At 38.6% G+C, this 7,165-nt stretch overlaps 1 long non-coding RNA gene across 1 annotated transcript in view; it reads left to right on the forward strand.

Annotated features, from left to right (window-relative positions):
• The window catches only part of LOC125963448 (uncharacterized), a 29,850-nt gene extending 26,016 nt beyond the window's left edge, over positions 1-3,834 (forward strand). The window contains exon 4 of the long non-coding RNA XR_007475447.1: positions 1,714-3,834. This is a non-coding gene — a long non-coding RNA (uncharacterized LOC125963448). The remainder of the gene's footprint in view (positions 1-1,713) is intronic.
• Positions 3,835-7,165: the final 3,331 nt, after the last annotated feature.

The raw sequence follows: 7,165 nt of genomic DNA on the forward strand, positions 1-7,165 counted from the left end.
TATCTGCGGAACTTCTTACTAAAAGTTTAAAGTTTGGAGGAAGCCGGGCAGAAGAGCAAACTCTGAAATTCCAGAACTGGACAGTTAAGAAAATCCCGCGGAGGTAAAAGTGAGGGACTAGCCATAGATAGTAGTTTCACCAAGTTCACCACGTTTGTGTAAGATTCTGTTGTCCGTTGGCTATACTCTTACAAGAGTTGGTGAGTTGAAATTTGCTGTTACAACAAATTTGCTACCATCATTTTCTATACATTTACCGTCATCAATCCTGCCAATAAAAGAAACTAAAACTTATTCCAGGCTAATTAACAGCAATTTTGTTAGGTGACGTTTTTGCCTCAGATGTAGCAGATCGCCTGGATATTACTTGATTAATATCAAGAAGAAACCCTGTAAACTCCAGTGTCTATTTCTTTTCCCAGGTTCCTCCCCCTGGCCTATGATTCCCACGAATTCTTATCCAAGGTTTTGATGTGCTAATTTGCTCATCTGTACACACCAGCCTTGTTTGGTTTAATGAATAAATATTTAGTTTTGACAAAGGCAGGGTAAACAGAAATCTAATTCATGAATTTGATCATTGTTTATCCCCCCACAGTGACCCTCACTTGAAATTGGCCTTGAGTCTTATCAGCCTGCTCCTTTTTATGCCTTTGCATTTCATTTGCATATCAAATATATCATTTTAAACAGGCTCCGCACAGCCTTGCTTGCAGGCGTTACAGAACCAGTTGCCCACTGGAGCTGCAGAGAAACATCTGTAAACCCACTGTGATTACGGGAGAAGAATGGGGGACAGGGGATTATCCTCGTCTCCTATTCAGATTCGCTCCTCCAGAAATCAAGATCTTTCCTGTGTCCTGGTTTCATGGGTTTAATTGATTGATTGATTCAATCTTTAATGTAAGTGTTTACTCTCCTGAAATTAGAATGACAACACAGGATTCTCCAACATTGAAACTTTGAGTTTCCTGTATCACCAAAACCTCACTTGACCACTAAGGATCCTCAACAGATTCTCAAGTGACTCCACTGAAATGCATTATCGTTACAGAGAATTAGGGTGCACTGGAAAATTGGCTTCAATGTATCGTCCTTCCCTTGAAATAATTTCTCCATAAATTAAGGACAGGCAGATGCTGGCTACCGATTCAAATCAAGTTCCACTGTTCTTTAATATTCGGGAATTTGGATTTCCAGTATTATGAGAGCTACCGTCATTCTATTCATATCACTTTGTAATTTGTCCTGCCTGCATTTACCAATCCACCCCCTACCCAGAATTCACCTTTTATCGTTAAAATGACAATGACACCCTTTGTTTGCTAGATAGTCTAGTGTCATATTCAAATGTCTGGTCGGGTTAAAAATATTTCAGAGATTTTAGAATCATGTTTCAAAGCTGTTTCATTTGTATGACCCACTTCTCTAAAGAGCGCTTTAGAGATGTGATCTCTGGGCACTTGAGAGTAGGATAACCAACCAAGTTCCAGCCCTGAGCCTGATGTCTGACTTTCACGAGCTCCAGAAGCAGGAATGAGAGGAAAATCACACCATCATAAGCTGCTGCGGTGATTATGCCCCTTGAAGTAACACTGCCTGCTTTTTAAAAAACTAAGATATTATGATGTAAAGCTACATGTCCGTTCAAGTCAATGTACCAAATAAATGAGGCAGGAATATTGGAAACTAATACTATGGTTCCTTACCTAGGGCACCATTACATGGTGTATCGTGGCCAGAGCGCTGGATCTGAAAGCAAAGGCCTGAGTCTTATCCCATCTCTGTCTGCGATGAGAGCAAGTTCCATCCTACCGGTGCATGTCCACGTCCCCATCCAAGAAAGGAGACAGTTGGATTGTATTCATAGGTATTAAACTGTGCACCTCAGAAGTGTTATTAAGCGTTTCTTGAAAGACTTGTGCGGTCAAATAATTTGGGGGTATCACTGAATTTCACACGCACACACAGAGCACATTCTTGGAGATTTGCAATATGCGTTCACGTATCAAATGCCTCCTTGAGACACTCTGAAAAACGTTTACAACAAATAAATTGATTTAGTAATGTTTCCCAAACATATTTCCCCAAGAATACTATGTGTGTTCAAATAGTTCAGGTAGCGCTGGACAAAAGTTTTCAAAGGGCCTTCCAACTACCATCAGGCCCGCCCCGTCAGGTGAGCCAGGCTTGTTACTGGTGTCAGAGGCTAGTGGCTAAATCTGGGGCCTAAGAAACAGACGACCTGGGCTCAGACCCATAGCTTCTCTGCTTCCTTGCTTTGTGACCTCAGTTCTGTTATTTAACTTCTCTGTACTTGGTTCCTTCACTGTAAAACTGAGATAATAATATCATCTGTTTCTTAGGGTCGTTATGAGGATTGAATGAGTTAACAAAATATATCAAACTCTTAGCAGATTACCTAAGCCCTAGTAAGTGCTATAGACGTGTTAGCCTTGTTGTTCAATATTATAAACCCTTGTCAGATGCAATGATCTAAGAGAAGGAAGATTAGGTGAAGGAAATTGATGTTTACAGAGCATCTACTGTATGTCCGTGATGTACATACGTAATCTCATAAACCGTCATAATAAAACTGAGATCAAAATATAATTATTTCATTTTACAGTGAGTAAAATAAAACTCTGAGACGCTAAGGAATTTGCCTTTTATTACCCAGATATTAAGATGAAAAATTAACCCCCAAATTCAGGTATCCCTGACTTCAAAACTCAAGTTCTTTCCACCACATTATACTGCTATAAAGGGTGAAAAGGAATAAACTTTCCATCATTTAATAGATGAAGAAATAAGGTAGACAAACTAAAATAGATCCTAGGATCATGAGGTAAGATTCAAATTGAAAAGCTATCCATATTCTGTCAACCAGCCCTATAATGTATTCATTACTGGACCCTAAAAGTAGAAGGAACTGTGAAAAGGAAAGAAGGGACTATCTCTAATTTTGATCTGGTTACAATTTTTTTAATTAAGGATACTTTATCTCTTAATTCAGTACCTACTGTATGGATTATGTCCCATTTTAGCAGAGATTTGGCTCTCCCCTACCTAACTCAGATTATGTTTTTAGAGATGCATAGGTTTGAAGTAGACATTTAAAGGTCAAATTAATTCTACTGCCTCCAGAAAGGATTGGATCAAAATAATTCTCAAACGATAATCCTTCACCCTATTCTACTTTTACATATTCAGAGAGGAAAATTCTGTGACTTTGATTTAAAAAAATCAAATATTAATAATATATTTAAAATTTCATAACATGCAAAGACCTTTGAGACATTTGTGAAAATAAAAACACATTCATCAAAAAAAATGAGAAAAATAAAATAAGAAGATGAATTGATTTTCCTTGATGGAGTACAGTATTGCGCACTAAGAACTGAAATTCAGGACGCAGGGCTTGGGGAAGTAATTTATTGGATATTAATCTTCCCTTTTCGCCAGCAAGGCACAACTTTACTTAGATATGTCTGTTGCATCCAAAGTTTTAAAATATGGGTCAAGAATATAGCTGTGCCACGTATCCCAGACTGCTATTCTGCTTGGTTCATCTTATCACTGAAACTGGTTTTTTTATAGCAATGTCAAAGATGATAGAGTTTAGGGACTTCCCTGGTGGCACAGTGGTTAAGAATCCACCTGCCAGTGCAGGGGACACGGGTTCGATCCCTGGTCTGGGAAGATCCCACATGTCACAGAGCACCTAAGCCCGTGAGCCACAACTACTGAGCCTGCGAGCCACAACTACTGAGCCCGTGGGCCACAACAACTGAGCCCACGGGCCACAACTACTGAGGCCCTCGTGCCTAGAGCCCGTGCCTAGAGAGGCCACCGCAATGAGAAGCCCGCACCCCACAGTGAAGAGTAGCCCCTGCTTGCTGCAACTAGAGAAAGCCCACGTGCAGCAACAAAGACCCAATGCAGCCAAAAATAAATTTAAATAAATAAATAAATATTTTTTTAAAAAGATGATAGAGCTTAGAGAGATTTCTATGCAAGTTTAAAAGGTCAGACAGGTGGGGCTTAGCCTGCAGTGTACTTAGGTGGAACTGCCAGCTGGTTAGGTCCCATCGTCAGAGCCTGTCCTGGGACCACAGGGCATCTGATTGAATAGGCAATACAGTGTTGGGGGGTGGGGTGGGGGGTATATCTCAGCACCTGAAAATCTGAAATTCTCCACTTAGTGAGTGAGAGAAGGGATGAGGATAGGTACTCTGATGTGGAGGAGAGAAAAAGTCTCTGTCTTTGGTAGTTGATAATGATGATGAGAAATTCACACAGTGGTTGACCTAGGACTTACTTTAACCTATGTAGCAGATAGACCGGCTATCTATCTGCATGACATAACTAGTACCTCTCTCCAACAATTTGAATTTGCAGGAGTACAGCTTCATGAGGGTATTCTTTGCCAGTCCTATTCCATCCCCTTTCTTTGCTTTCAGATATAAATTCACTGGAATGAGTGAGTTTTCCCTTGGAATTACAGAATGCCGCGCCGACCTCAAAAAATGAAAATGTTTTGCTCAAATTTGTCCTTTGGATGTTATTTCCCCATTCTCAGAGAACCAGTACATGTTGAGGCTTTTTCCTTCAGGACTAAAAGAGATAAACATCGATATTGGTCCCTGTGGGTGTGGCAGAAGCTACCTTACCAGAATGTAAAAAAATAAATGGAAAATTCCTAAGATCTTAAGATTTTTGTGATGCAAATGCAAAAGAATTCTTAGCCCTGGCAATTCCTGCCTTTCTACCTAAGGTTATAATTAAAGGCAATGTAAAACAAAGTGGTGGTTGTTGGGAGAACAATTTACAAGGACATTCTGTAATCTTGTTGACTTTATGTAACGTCAGGATCTTTCCAAAAGCTGACCTTCAAAGGTACAATTGAATGAGAGCAAAGGGAACTGGAGTTCTGCTTGAATTTCCCCACGAGCTTATTGCTTACCAGCCTTATCTATGGTGTAAAATGGCCAAATCCATCATTGGAGAGAAATACTCCTTATTTGTCTGAGCAAGGACTATCTCATATTTACAAATTGCCAAACAGAAATGACCATTATGAATCTCTCACGAGCACTGTAGAGGAGGATAAGCCAAGAGCATTTATTTCCTAGGCTCTATTCTTTAAGAAAATCTAGCGTTGCTTGTTTTGTTTGTTGTCATAATCTGAGGTCCCGAAACACCCGTTGTGCCCCTAAGATTGTTCACTTCACTTTTTTCAACTTTGAACATTCTAATAAGATTCCTAAGCATAAACCCTTCTACTCTTAGGATACTACTTCCATTTAAGGAGAATCCCTGACTCCTCTTACTAAAATGAAATTTTATGCAGAAAATTGAATGCAAAAGCCATTCAAAAAGTGACAGTCTTAAAGGAAGCCTCATGTGTTAATATAATCTTCTATGTGTGTGTACAAGAACCAGACTTTTGAGAGGCTTGTCAGTTAAATTGTGCCATTTCAGAGACCAGAAAAAAAAATCCACTTTCCCTAAATAACTTTCCAGTTTCACAAATACTTATGCAATGGAGAAGTTTCTAGAAGCTCCCTTTCACAGGTAAATATGTTTCTACCCAAGAGATACTACTCGTTAGCCCAGGTTAGTTCATCAGATTAGCAGAGCATAGCCCTGAGGAAAAGAAACACAGGACAGGTAAATGTAACAGGGCTCCTCTCCTCAGGGAATGGGGAAGGCAGACCAAAAGCATTCTTCTAGGCTGGAAGCTATCGGTCCAGAAATCCAAGTCACCAGAGAATCACATGGCTGTCAGGCTCTCTTTCCCAGCTGCTAGCCCTAGGCTCACTCTGAATCTAGGGACCTGAGTCTAGCGTCCAAAAGCCAAACTCTACCGGTGACTTTTGGTTCTACCCTTCCTAAATTAACCTTTCTGTGCCTCAGTTTCCTCACTTATGAAATGGGAATAACAAGAGTAACTACTTCATAAGACTGTTGAATTAAAAATTGATTTAATTAAATAAATTGTCCTATGTGAAGCACTTAGAATAGTGCATGACAAATAGTGTTATCTGTAAATAGCATCGAGAATCAATAACTGGCCCCCATTTTTGTAACCATACACACACATAAACACACACACACACACACAAAATCTATAGAAAAGGGTTGGAAGAATATACAATGAATGTGAATGGTTCAATGGAAATTATGACTGATTCTTTTAATTTGTTTCCCTTTTGTATTTTCTAAATTCCCTACAATAAATATGATTAGCTTGACTGTAAAAATCTAGAAAAGACTAATTAATGCTTAATGTGAAAGGATGATCATTTGTATTTTATTTACAATAACAAAAAATTGGAAACAGAAAACAGTGTCCATAAATAGGGATTAGTTCAACAAAGTATGTTTCATCCATATATTACACTTATGCACCTACAATTTTAAAATGTAATGTTGAAGAATGTTTATTGGCATAAGAAAATAAGATAAACTGCATGAAAAATTAAGTAACAACACTGAATAAAAATCAATTCCTCTTTTATTAAAAATAAAGTAAATATAGTTTTATTTGACCATAAATAACAAAATGTATATATTCCCAAAAAGCTCACAGTGATTAGCCTTGCATCACAGAATGGCAGGGACTCAATTTTCTTTGTATATTTTTATAAATTTTCCAAATCTTCAATAACAAACACATAATGCTTTTAAAACAGAAGAAAACAGTAACAGTTTTAAAGTAAATAAAGATTAATTATCAAAATTCTAGTCCAAAAATAGAGAAGTAGAGATTCAGGCAAGGAATTAAGTTAGTAGGAAAAAAAAAGAAAAGAAAGTGGTTGATCTCGTTGTCCTCCTCTGCACGTAGATGGCACTGATCAATTCCCAGATTGTATGGGTAAGGACTGGGAAAGTGTTAGAACTAAGAATGAAAACTTTTGGAAGACAGTTCAAGATGCTGAATAAGAGATTAGAGCTGAGCCATGAGTTCCAGGCAAGAGTGTCCCCACATCTGTCCAGCATGAGTGTGGAAGAGCCAAGGCAAATTCCGTCCACTACCGGATTCTACCGATAGCCGACCCAATGCACACTCTCAAAACCAAAGGACCCAATGACTCTTCCTACTGTTAGAATTTCTGTGGAAGTTAAAGGGTGAAATGAGAGAAAAATAAATATGAGTAAC

Source organism: Orcinus orca, chromosome 2 (genome assembly GCF_937001465.1).
Source record: "Orcinus orca chromosome 2, mOrcOrc1.1, whole genome shotgun sequence".
Classification (NCBI taxonomy): domain Eukaryota; kingdom Metazoa; phylum Chordata; class Mammalia; order Artiodactyla; family Delphinidae; genus Orcinus; species Orcinus orca.